We start from the raw sequence: 14,486 nt of genomic DNA, 5'->3' as shown, positions 1-14,486 counted from the left end.
TGTGATAAATACATAATATGTGACCTAAAACTGTAAGACTGCGACTAAATTTATAATTATGACTTACAATTTATGAAATTGTGACCAATTAATTTGATAAATTATTATCGTCAAATAAGTTGCGACCTATAAAATTTGTAATTTGTAATCGAGGATTAATACATGATTTATTAATTTGATTAATTGTGTTTGATAAAGAAATTTTGACCTATAAAATTTGTCATTTGTGATCGAGAAATAATACGATAATTGTGACGGATAAATAAGTTTTGGCTTATAAAATTTGTGATTTGCAATTGTAATGTATGTAGTTGTAAAAATAAATTGTATAATATTTGTGACTTTTTTATTAACTACTTAACTAATAAATCCTAATTAAGACCTGATTTTTGAAACTTTAAAATAATTTTCTTAATTTTGAAATTGTGTATTATAACTACCTTAGGTCCATGTTTGATTGTCATTATTTTTTTTTAAAAAGAAAATAAGAATTTGAATAATGATTTTAGTAGACTGTGTGGTAAAGGGTAGAAAATTATTTGATTCTATGCAAAAAGTATTATATTATTTGAGCGTGTCATTTAAAATGAGTATGTAAAAAAAAATTTGAAATAATAGTTGTGAAACAAGGCTACACTCATGTTTGTTACTGATTAAAATCTAAATTTTAATATAAGTTAAAATCAAGAATTAATTTTAATCATATATTTTATTAATGTTACAACTTTTTAATTATATATTTCATCAACTTTTTATCAAAATTTGTTAAAAATTAGTTTTAATTCCCACCAAACAGGGATTAACTATTAATTTTTTTCTTGAACAAAGTCCTCAAGGGCCTAAAAGGATGTGATCTAGGCTCTATCGGACCAAGTTAGGGGGAACATAATGGTTCATATAGGAGATGATTGAACACACACGTTTCGGGAGTTGGACATTATTTAATTCACATAGGACCTGCGCACTTTGTGAGAGTCGATCACTTCGGCTATCAAACATTTTCGGACAAAGTGGAGTTAATTGTTCCAATGGTCACTAAACTTAGGTCCACGTTTCTTATTGGTCACTAAAATTTAAAATGTCGAGTTTTAGTCACTGAACTTAAGTCAATGTCTTCTATTATTCACTGAACTTAGGTCCATGTCTTAGATTGTTCATTGAAATTTAAAAAATCAAGTTTTGGCCACTGAACTTTAGAATATAACATACGTTACTTGCTAGCATAACTGTTAAATTTTGAAAAATATCGAGTTTACAATGAGTAATGTACAACATTTTTCAAAATTCAGTGGTTAAAACTCGACATTTTAAATTTTAATGAGCAATCGAAAACATGGACCTAAATCCAATGTTGACTCAACTCTTATCTTTCATTCCATAATTGTGAATAATGATAAATAGTGTTTTGTTTGGAGGCTAGAACTTATTTTATTTGTAGTCCATGATGAGCCACATAATTGAGATGTGGTTGGCCTCAAGTCCCTGTTTTTCAGGGAGAACCCACTTGAGGATGCTACATCAAAGCATGAAATCGGTGGAAATCTCTGAGGCTATGTACTCTTCTAAAGAAGGTTTTTGGTTGACTCCAATTTTATTGACTGGGTCTACATTTATTATAAACTCTGATCATTTAATGTTTGGCAGTGCTTCAAGCGGGTTCTTAACTGCTTTTCTCCGCATGCTTCTGAGAATTTGGCTAAGAAGCCTTCTTTTAAGCACAGCCAAACAAGCTGTTAGTATGGGGAATTTTTGCAATTCAGATATATAAATTTACAATCAAGAGTGCCGATGATGCATATATATATCCACCGATAAGGTCACGGCTTCAAAGGGGCGTTTATCTTACGCTAGAGCTCTTGTTGAAGTGGATGCATCCGTTGAGCTCGTTAAATTTGTCAAGATTAGGCTCCCAAATGGTAATCTACGCGAGCAAGAGATTGTGTCTGAGCATTAACCGAAATTCTGTGGATCATGTAAAGTTTTTGGGCACACGTTAAAGAGTTGTGACTTTCAAAAGAAGCCTCCCCTGGTGGTTGTTGGAAAGAAGAAGGGTGGGGAGACACTTCATTCTGCCCCCCAGGCTGGGATTTCGATTATTGGCCAAAATGACATGGCTGGAATGTCTGAAACCCGACAGATTTTCGGCCCTTCAGCTCGTCCAGAACAGGTTCCAAATCTGGAAAATATTAGTGGCATTCCTGGGGTAAATATTGGTGAAAAAGGGGCAGCAACTGATCTAGTTAACCCCCCTTTTGTTGAGGTTAGAAACAGGAAGAAAGGTGCTGTCCATAACAGCAAATCTGTTGCAATTAACCCCCCGTTGCTACTGAAAAATGGAAATGTCCAGCCCTCTAAGGGGCCGGCTGTTTTGGAGGGCGGAAATGCTATGTCTATGTCGGTACCAAACACGAAAGAGAAGCTAAAATCAAAAGTAGATGACGATGGGAAGTTGGTGAAAAAATCTGGAAAGAAGGGCGCTGCCCTCCCTTCATCAATATGAAGATTGCCTCGTGGAATATTAGGGGCTTTAACCTGCGCCCTCAAACACAATGGGGTTAAAGACTTGATGAGACGTAATGGCATTGACGTCATGGGGATTTTGGAAACAAAATTGGATGACTCGAAGCTTTCGAGAGTCATGAGAAATAAATTTGGTTGTTTCAACTTTGCTAATAATTTCGCCTATCATGATGCGGGGCGGATTTTGATTCTATGGGATTTCTTGAAGGTTGATTTGTATGTGTTGGAGGCTACGACACAACTTATCCATTGCTCTATTACTTGCAAGGTAAGTTCGCGTACCTTCTTTGTTAGTTTTGTATATGCATTCAATACTATTGTGCCCCGTAGGCCCCTTTGGCATGATCTTGAAGTTTTTGGTCTAAATTGTTCTTTGCGATGGTTGGTTCTCGGGGATTTCAAAAATGTGCTTAATTTTGATGAAAAGAGTAATGGGGCCAAAGTCATGCCTTATGAGATTAAAGATTTTGATATGTGTTGCCAAAATATTGGACTTTCGGACTTGAGATCGATTGGGTGTTTCTTTACTTGGAATAATAATTCCGTTTAGAGTAAACTTGATCGTGCTATGGTAAATGAGGCATGGATGCTTCAGAGTTTTGATAGTTTTGCTAACTTCCTCCCCCCGGGATACCTTTCCGATCACTCCCCTTGTATTGTCATTTTGTTTGGGGAAATAGAAAGAATGAGAAGGCTGTTTAAATTCTTCAACATGTGGACTCGGCATGATGAATTCCTTGATTTGGTGTCTCTTGGTTGGAGTAAAGTTTTTGTTGGCACCAAGCAATTTTCTCTTTGCAAGAAACTTCATAGCCTCAAAGGATTGCTTAAGAAGATGAATGACAAACATTTTGCTCACATTTCCTCTAGAGCCGAAAGTGCTTCCAATAGACTCGATTTGGCTCATGTTGAATTGCATAATGACCGAGACAATCTTCATCTTAAATGTGAAGTTGTTCGTTTGAGAAAAGAGGCAAACACTCTTTGTGAAGCGGAAAGGAGTTTCTATTATCAAAAAGCAAAGTGTGTGCATTTGAAGAATAGTGACAAATGTACCAAGTATTTTCATTCTTTGGCCGAGAGGAATGTCAAGAGGAATTTCATCCCGGCTATTCTTAAGAGAGAGTTTTATTCTACCTCTCTTGAGGAGGTTGGCACCGAATTCACACATTTCTATAGTGAATTATTGGGGAGAAAAACTGTTGGACAGCATGCTAGTGTGGATGTTCTTAGAAACGGACCAATGTTGTCGGAGGATAATGCTTGTTTACTTGTTCGGGATATTACGAGGCAAGAGATCAAAGAAGCTCTTTTTAGCGTCGGGGATGATAAAGCCCCAGGGCCGGATGGATTTACTTCTTGTTTCTTCAAAATATCATGGGACATCGTTGGTAATAATTTCATGGATGCTATTGAGGAATTCTTTGTTTCGAGATCTCTTCTCAAGCAAATTAATCACGCCATTTTAGCCTTGGTACCTAAGGGTACTCATTCTTCTTCGGTGGGGGATTATAGGCCTATTGCATGTTGTAATGTTTTCTACAAGGTAATCACTAAAATACTTGCCTCTCGATTGAAGCCTATGCTTCACTCTATTGTGGACCAAGCTCAATCCGCATTTGTTGAGGGTCGGAGTATGATTGAAAATATTCACTTGGTACAAGAACTTTTGAAACAATATAACCGTAAGAGGGTTGCTCCACGGTGTCTCCTCAAAATAGACCTTACTAAGGCCTTTGATTCGGTGAATTGGGAGTTTTTTGAAGAAGTTCTTAAAGGGTTGGGGTTTCCCAATATCTTTGTTGATTGGATTATGGAATGTGTGACTTGTCCATCTTATTCCATACCGATAAATGGTGGCCTTCATGGGTTTTTCAAGGGCAAAAGAGGTCTTCGGCAAGGTGATCCACTCTCTCCTTACTTGTTTATTCTTTGCCTTGAATACCTATCTAGATTGCTAAAGGTGGCTACCTCGGATAGTAATTTCAATTTTCACCCCAAGTTTGCTCAATTGAAGATCACACACTTGGCTTTTGCGGATGACTTGATGTTATTTGCTAGAGGGGATGTCATATCTTTGGATATTTTATTGAATTACCTTTCGGTTTTTGGAGGCATGTCGGGATTGAATATAAATGTTGGGAAATCTTGCATCTACACCGCGGGTATTCATGGTAAAGATTTGGAGGATATTCTAGCTCTCACAAGTCTCCCCATTGGCTCCATGCCGTTTAGGTACTTGGGCATTCCACTTGCGACGACAAAATTGAAAGTCGGTTCTTATGATGTGCTCACAAATAAAATCTCATCTTATATTGGTTCTTGGTCGACTTCCTCTCTATCATATGCAGGTAGGACTGAGTTTGTGCGAGCCGTGCTTCAAGGTGTGGAATGTTTTTGGCTTTCTATCCTCCCCATCCCGACTACGGTAATTTCTAAAATCAATAGTCTTTGCCGTAGTTTCCTTTGGGGGGGTAAGAAACCTTTGGTTGCTTGGAACACTATTTGCCTCCCTAAGGTTGAGAGGGGGCTCGGTTTTAGAGACTTGAAATGTTGGAATTCTGCACTCCTTTCTAAAACACTTTGGAATATCCATTGTAAGAAGGACTCACTTTGGATTGAATGGATTAATGTAGTCTACCTTCAAGGGACAGATTTTTGGGTGTATAGTGTGAAGAAACAGGACTCCCCATTCATTAAAAAGTTGGTTGACATCCGGGACAGTATTATTGCTGCCCAAAGTGACGGGATTTCAGCATTGGACAGATTGTGTAGCTGGACAGATTCTGGAATTTTCTCTACTTCAGCAGCTTATGACTACTTCAGGCCGAAGGGGAGATTTCTTCTCTGGTCCAGAACGGTTTGGGATGGTTCCATAACTCCCAAACACGCGTTTATTTTATGGTTAGCTGCCCATTGTAAGCTCCAGACGAGGGACAAGCTATTGCACTTGGAGATGGACCGAAGCTGCCCACTGTGTGAGGTGCTGGACGAATCTGTCCAGCACTTGTTTTTTGGATGCCGGGTCACTTCCGAAGTATGGAAACAGATCAGATTTTGGTTGGGTATTAGGCGTTCCACGTCTACTTTACCGAGCACTTTTAAATGGTTGAAAAAAGAAGTGCGGGGGAAGAGTTGGCCGAGCCGTGTTAAACGGATTGCTTTTGCTACTACTGTCTACTACATTTGGATGGCTAGGAATTGTTGTATTTTCGATGGTACGAAAGTGCAAGTTGAATCCATTGTTAGGAAAATCAAAACACACGTATACAAAGCAATGTTCGTTTTGTATCCGAATGTTTTGATTCTCTTGCTAATGGGGTTTATTAGTGTTTTGATCATTGATCTTTTATGTATGTTTTTGGACATTGATTCGCCCGGGTATGCTCGGTGTACTTGTATTTGATTATAGACATTGTCTCGCCTGGGTATGCCCGGTGTACTTGTACATGGTATATTTTTGATCTATATATTTACATTTACCTATCAAAAAAAAAAAAGAGTGCCGACAATGCTAGCGTTGGATAGTAAATGAGGTGTAGTTAAGTCGAGTCCCTACTTTTGTAGGGGAACCTGCTTGGTGGAGCTACACTACACGTGATCAAAGCTTATCTTAAAAAAAAAAAAAAGGTTGTACCCCAACCTTGAGGGTCCCACCGCCCCACCCCTGGAGCTTTGTGAGGGAGGTAAATCGCGAGATGTGCCCCAGCAGGCCAGGGAACAAGAGCTGCCTGTACACTGCGCCTACAAGAAGTTCAATTCCATGTCTCAGGAATCGAACCCCCACACTGCGGCTGCCAGCAATGCGTGAGATAACCTCACTCTTGTCCTTTGCACCACTGGGCTATGCCTCGGGGGGCATGTGATCAAAGCTTATCTACTGAGGCGAAGAGGAATTCTATGTGTGCAGGTATTTTTTTTTTCCTGAAAATAACTATTTCCCTCAAATATATTTCAAGAAACTTGAGTACTGTTTTTTCATTATTCTTTATTGGCAATTGATTATGTGGATTGAAATTGAGTTTAACTATACTCTTTGCCCTTGAATATGTAAGTGTTATGCCCTAGATCTAATCGATTTTGGTTTTAAACACTTTTAATATGTTTAATGTATTTAATTTTAGCAAGATCTATTATTTATTTAAATTAATTTGGTGATATATAATATTAAATAATAGAGTCTGAAGATCCAAGTTTAAGTGATTTGTTAATCACAAGGAGTTGTGATTATGAAATACAAATTACGTATGATTGGATCTTGAATAATCCGTGGTCGTAAGTAATAGCGAGATACAGATATCATTATTACAGATAGACCATTACGTGTGGCATTTCTTACTGGTGAAGTAAGTAGCTGATCTCACAAGTTAAAGTGTGGTGACACTTAAATGAACACGTGGATGTTTTATTATAGAACAAAACATTGGAGACCCGCTAAGAGATTCCACATAGATAACAATCTAAGTGTCAGTGGTTAATTTCTAACGTTCGGTAGTGGAATTGGTCTTATGACTTGAGGTCATCATAGTGCCTTGTATGAGGACAGTCATGCTTTGACGGTGTTGGATGTTGCTCTACCAAGGGCCGCTAATACGGCATCGTTCGGGTATGTCAAGAACCATATGAAGGTTGTGAATGACTAATAGATGATTCGTCACTCTTAGATAGTAAGAGATTGTGATCTGCATTTCGTTCAATTAAGTCAATAACGAAATCATTGGCCAAGGTATACACATGAGTCGAAAAGGAGTTTTCGACTTATATTGACTTAATAGTAGAATGAAAGATATAATCGATAATCGAGATTAACACACTTTCATATCTCGTAATTGATCAGATCATATTGACGAAGGAATTATAGTTTCATGGTAAACGAACAGTTTTTGTTATACCACGTGACATTTCCCATCACGTGTGCTGCCCTGATACATTGCCAGATGTTAATCTGGGACGGCAAATGTGAATTTGTGATAAATTAAAAAGGTATTTGATTTATCAGTTTTGATTATATCAAAATAATATTTCACGTCGTTAGGTATCGTGATCAGGAACCTGATGGGTCGCACACAAAAGAGAATTGTAAGATTGTAAATTGTCAATTAATTAATTTAACAATCGTTGGATAAATTAATCAATTGGATTGGTTATTTATAGCCCCGAATTAATTAATTCAAGGACCGAATTTAATTAAATGGATTAATTAAATATTGGACCGGACCGGACCGAGCCTGTTTGGGCTTATATAAATACATGGTTAGGGTTTTAGATCCATAAAATTTTCATAATTCTTGCTAGCACAAGAGGAAAAACCCTAGCAGCTACAGTCTATTCTCTGTGTGGAATTCATTGGAGGCTGGACAATTGGACAGCTGTGGGAGGCAGATTCAAGTTGCTGGAACAAAGATAACGCAAAAGAGTTTGCAGATTCAAGAAAAGGTATAATTTTCATCACAGTTCTTATCTAAATACAAAGATGAATCCTGATAGGAATTGAAAGTGTTTTTATTTTCGCTGTGCATGTTTAAGTAAATTCCCAACAGAATAAACATTGGGTTTAGGGTCTGAAGAACTCATAAATTGTTGTGTTGTCTATCAGCTTCATCTCTGTTAATATCCCACGAGAATGGAGTTAAATAACAGCGCTACATGTAAATTTTAAGAAAATTTTCATTTATTATTTAATAAAGTCTAAATTATCGAACGTTGAGAGGTGGAATTGGAATCAGTTTGGTTTTGGTGTCAAAACAACTTGTTATAAGCATTTTTGTCCTACAAAAGTCGTTTTCGGCTTTCAAGCTGAGCTAAATATGCTTTAATGTAAAATATAATAGGAGCTGGTTATGTGTAATGTGGTTTACGAATAGGGTTTATGTTACAACCCACATTTTTATCTAGTCAAAGTCAATAGTGAAATTTTCAAAGTCAAGTCAAATGTGGACTTGTATGAAATAAATCATTTTTATTGGGACTCGATTGACCAAATCATTTTATTTGGGTTTATCTTATAAATTATAAATATATTTTGAAGGTTTAATTGGATAAATTTTTAAGTTGGAAACTTACTTATATAATTTTGGAAGTGTTAGGATTAAATGTGATATGAAAAAGAGAGTTAAGGACTTAGTTTGCAATTATGGGTTAGTCGACCATTTAATTCAACCATTTGACCCATTTTTCTCAATTTCACACCAAAACACACACACACAGAGTTACGAGAAGCAGAGACCGGCGGAAGGGAAGGAAGAAAGGAAAAAGGAAAAGGAAAAGGAAAAGAAGAAAGGAAAAAGAAGAAGAAAAGAGGTGAGGTTAATCTCTTCAAGTTGGGTTTAATTTTTTCACTTGTTTTCGAGTGATTAAGTATGATTTATATTAAATTTTTAGAGTTTTAACTTGTAGAATAAAATGTCAAATTTTAGGTGATATTTGTACGAATTGGAGCTCAAGTTTGAGGATTTCTTCATTTCCAATTTCAGCTACGTAAGGGATATTATTTTAGCAAACCCTAGAAATTTTATTTGGGATTTTTGGGATTAAGTATGTTTATGGAAATGATGATGTTGAGAAAATAATTAATTGGAAGCATGAAATTATGGAACAAGAGGAAAATTTTAATTAGTTGAATTATAGCAACTTCTTGTCACTTGAATGATGTGGATGTCATAGTGATGTTTGGAAGTGAAGGTTATGTTGATAAATTAGTTATTAGTCAATGGATTATAAAGTGTGATTAGCTCCAATTAATAAAGGAAAATTTGAGAACTTATTCAAGTGTCCAGAAAATTTAATTTTAAGTTCTATCATTAGATATTAAGGTTTCTTGATTAGATAGAGGATAAATTGGTTATTAATATCGTATTTCAGGTGGTGGCGAGGAAATTGGAAACGTTTATCAGCCAATCTAGCTTGTAGCTCATACCTTGTGAGTGGATAAAACTTATTTTTCAGAAATAAGTCTTCTTTAAATTTTAAAGTTATTTATTTTATAAAATTGACTTCATAGCATGATTTTCAGAATAAAATGGATTTTATTATCAATTTCTTTTAAAGTTAAATTCAGTTCAGTTAAATTATTCTAGTAGCATGTTATATTCTTATTACGTGTTTCAATATAGTTAAAGTTATTTCTAAAAACCACCAGAAAGTACCCAGGTGATTTTACCCCAGTTTGCACTGATATGAATGTGTTTCCACAGTGTATGACTAGTTATAGTGATTTTACCCGCTCTGCACTATCGTGAATGTGTTTCCATAGTGTATGACCAAATTATCATAGGTCTTTGGGCCCCACTCTCGTACACACATGGGCTTTGGACCGTGTACTAGGGTGACTAGCCTTTGGGGCAGCTCTGCGTACGTATGACCAGATTATCAGCGATCAGATTATCAGATTTGAATGGCTTTGGCTTGTACATTGAGATTACTCTGTACATGAGTAACGCTATTCATTGGATACTCTTTTTGGTGTGATTTTTCAGTATTTATTCAGTTCTCAGATTTCAGATTATGAAAGTCAGTTAATTCAGTTTTCAGAATAAAGCTTTCAGCTTATACTATTGAGCAGCAGCAATATTTCATAGATTTTCATGAATATCAGATTCTTTATATTTGTTATACCTTACAGATACTTATCTAGAATTTAGAACAAAGAATTTTATAATGTAATCATGTTTAGTTTTTAAAAGTATTAGTAGATTCAGAAATCCTCAAGGATTTAATAAAGTAAGAATTTTAAAAAAATATGCATAAATGGAAAAAGTTTACTTATTTAGAAATCATTCACTCACTGAGTTACAAACTCATATTTTTGTCATGTTTTTCCTATCAGGAGACCATTGATTTTTGAGATACTGAGAAAAGCCTGCTGAAGCAAAAGAGGCCATTTCATAGTATGTAATGTATAGTTGGGGAACTCATGTTTATTAAGTACTTGTCTAATATTTGGTGTGTCATGCACTTCGTAGAAAGGTTGGTAATTAATGTAATGCTTGCATGTTGACATGATGATGTTGTAGAAGCACTCAGTCGAATTTTGTTATATTTTGTAGTAGTTGTGGTGTTATTAGAGGCAGTGGTGGTTTCCAAAACTTTTGGTTTAAATGTCTATTTGAGATTTTGATGATTTTTCAGGTTGGTTTTGTCCATGTTACAAGGAAAACTCTGTCAAAATTTTTATAGAATTATGTCATGGTCAAGTAGGTCACATTTGCCTTGGTGGTGGGTCCGGCATTTAGCTGGCATCTACCATCGGCGCACAACACGTGTCGAGTCAATTAGGTTAAATCGGGACAAGTCGTGTCAGGTTAGCTTCCCCTTATAAATATTGAGAGAATTATCTTCATTTTATCATGTTACTTCGCCCATGTCTGGTTTTGTTAGAAATAAGATTTTTAGTAGAATTTGCTATGAAATTTGAAAATTTGAAATTAGTAATAGTGGTCCAAAAGTTGACACCCTTGTGCACACTTTCCTTTGAAGTACCAAATGTGTCCCTCGATAAGCATATCCAAAAATTATATTACCCTTTCCATTAAAGAAACGAAACCTATGACTTTGGTGTATCTTGGGCCAAAAAGTTACTCTACAATGTGATTGTGTCATGAAATTACACATCAAATTGAAAATCCGAACAGGGCAAACATGTCATTATTAAAAAGCAAAAGTATTGATGGGATGAGATGTTATGTTTCTTCGGTGTCACAATTTGTCTTGCAAAAAACATGAAATGCGAATGGACCTTCAAATGATTGTTAATGAAAATTGATTCTATCAAAAAAAAAAAAAGGAAAGAAATTGTGGACTAGACACAAGCTTAACATAATAATGCTATCATATAAAATTCATCAGCAGTCTAGACTTCCGTTGATTAATGAAACATATTTTATTAGTACGGAATTTATGCCCCGTTTGTTTTCGATTAATGTAAGGATGAGAATGAAAAATATAGTCGTTATGGGTCTTATACAAATAATGTGATGGATAACGGTCATATTTTATTCATGCATTTTGTGAGGTCATGGCTTGTAAGCCATGGGCACAAGTTGTCCTAAAATAAATTAGAAAATTAGATTAAAAAAGAGAAATGGCTAGTTAAAAAGTCATTGCTATGATCTAATAGATTTAGAACGTATGCTATTGCCTTTATTATTTATTCTGACAGTTTAATTTGCCTCAATATTATATCTAATTCTATTAGTGACCTTGGTGGAGCATATTGACTTTCTTATAAACATGCAAAGTGTGTGATTGTTTTTAACACTTTGTGTGTAGAGTATCTGTGGCATTTATAAGCACACAAATCTACATTTTTGCGGGTAGAGTATTTGTGGCATCTTATATGTAGTCTCACACTGTGTGCTTATAAAATAGCCAACGAGCTCCACTCAAATGTGACACAGCTAATAAGCTCCAAAATTGAGTTTCGAGCTCTAGTTCTCAATATAATTACGTATTGGTGTTAGTTACACAACATTTTAGTTATCTTGCATCTTCAAGACACTGGGTTAGTAATATAACCATGTCTTTGTAGATGGAAAAACATATTCCAATTCCATTTCCAAGTCTTGCATGAAACCGAAATGCGTCTCATTTTGTGATAAAATCTACATCAATCTCTTGACTGATTTATACAATTGGCTATAATTTGACGTATAGTTCTAGTTAATGTTTGATAAAATTTGTGATTAAAACTGCAGTAGATATTTTAGTTTTTGTGTTTTGTCTTGCATTATTTTGTAAGGAAAGATTTGGTTATCTTTGTATCTGATCCTGTATATAGTTGTAATTGTCTGAGTTGACCATTTGATTGTTTATTGATTAGGTCAATAAATTCTCAAAACCGTATGCTACATCATGTTTATTACTTTGGTTCAATAGCAATAATTAGAGCCTTTCTTGTTGATAAGCCCATGAAACTAGACCATAGGCACCACCCTCTCGTCTTGAATCCCAGTTTCATCACCCTCCACCAAGGTTGATGTTGGGCTGTGATGACCAATAACATTTATGGGCTGTGATGACAAATGGGCTAAAGCCCAAATAACTGTTTTAATACTCTAGGCTCTTGCTCAATAACTTGACCCTGATTCGCCCCGGCCCAAAGGTAGATAAAAATTGTTTTTGGCGTGGCGTTTTTAACGCAGCTAATAAACACGTTTTTCTTCAGATCACTGAGAGCCCCCTGACCATTGGATTAAAATCTGATCTATGGCTGCCTTGGTTGGATATATATATTTCCACCTCTTGCCCTAATTCAGCTGGATCGTCATTTTACTCCTCTCTTCAGCTGCGGCTGTGATTCGAGATCTTTCCAAACCATTCCTTCTTCGTGACTATCCAATCTCTGATTGGATCTGAAATCTGAGTGATTTTCTTTGTGATACTAAATACTAAGTGTATTGGAGGGATTGGTGTGTGATTTACCCTTGTGGTTTCCTTTAACCTGATAGAGAAAAACCTTAGGGTTTGGGGCAATTGGTGTGGGTCATACAGACGGGTACAATCCTGTATTTTCTTGAGTCTGAGCCCCATAGATGAAAGGACCTTCATCTAGATGCTGTGTGGTTCGAGTTTTAGTAAACGGCTGAAGATTTGTTCTTCTGCCATTTTTTCTTGTAATATTTCTCTTGTTTATTTTCTGGTTTCGTACTGATATCTTGGTGTAACAGTAGTATCAGAGCCTTCCTCTGGCTCGTGTGGGTAAATCAAACCACGTTCTTACCTGATACAGTGATCTGGTAAATTCTTTTTAGAGTCAAAACCCTAGATCTCGATGTTCTTTGTGATAAATCTATTTTTTCTTGGTGAAAAACTGCTTCGGTTATTTGAGTTGTTCGAGTTTGGGTACTGTTGACTGCCGCCTTCGTGGAAACTGCGTGTGGTCAAGTGAAATGACCACCACTGTGGTTTAATTCTTGAACTCAAAACTTTACTGCCTGATTTTTTCGTTACATGTCTTAGTTGATTGGTAATTTTTCTTGTTAATTGTTTTGTGAATTTGGAACTTTGTACTTAAGCATTAAAACTGTCTATACTTGTTTTTTGTTAAAAGTAATGCAGTATGCTTGTGTACTTAGCGTGAATCTGCCTACATCTGTTTGATGAAAGTATTGCAGTATATCTTTGTGTTAAAAGTTATTCTGCCTATATTCATCTGATAAAAGTATTGAAATATACTTGTGTTTTAGTTACTGATTCTTGATGTGCTTGAAGATTGCAACTGTGTGTTCTGTTCTTATATTCTGTATTAATATCTCTCTTAATCTTTTTTTTTATAAAACAAAACCTCTACCCTTCACCCAAGCTTTGACCTGAGATCTTGAGTCTCACGGAATCCTGGTAGGGCAGGGTAGTTGATTTCTTTAACTTGGTGTTGAAGACTGTGTGTATTTTAAATTGTTATTTCGGCACTTACACACAGTATGTTGCTTTGCCTGTGATATGAAGAATCTCTGTTTTTCCTCACTTGTATGTTGTGATCAAATTAGAAATTACTGAGTGTGACCTGTTTGATCTAGAAAATGACTTCCACTAGTTTTGAACTTGGGGTCTTTAATGGGAAGGGAGATTTTCCAATATGGCAGCAAAAAATGAGAGGGGTTTTAGTACAACAAAAAGTCTCTAAGGCAATAACTGGAGAGTTTCCTGAAACAATGACACAAGATCAGAAAACTGAATCAAATGACCTAGCCTATACCTCAATAATTATCCACCTATCTGACCAAGTGCTAAGGAAAGTAGGGAAATTAGAAAATGTTAAGGCCTTATGGGAGAAATTAGAGGAACTGTACTTAGTGAAATCCTTACCTACTAAACTCTTTCTTCTAGAAAGGTTTTTTAGTTTTAAGATTGTTCCAACCAAAGACCTGGATGATAATCTTGATACCTTTAATAAATTGGTACAAGATATCACCAATGCAGGGGTTAAAATTTCTGAAGAATATAAAGCAGTAATACTTCTTAATGCTATA

This window comes from Olea europaea, unplaced genomic scaffold (assembly GCF_002742605.1).
Source record: "Olea europaea var. sylvestris unplaced genomic scaffold, O_europaea_v1 scaffold218, whole genome shotgun sequence".
In the NCBI taxonomy this organism is placed as follows: Eukaryota; Viridiplantae; Streptophyta; class Magnoliopsida; order Lamiales; family Oleaceae; genus Olea; species Olea europaea.
This window is presented reverse-complemented; position numbering follows the sequence as displayed.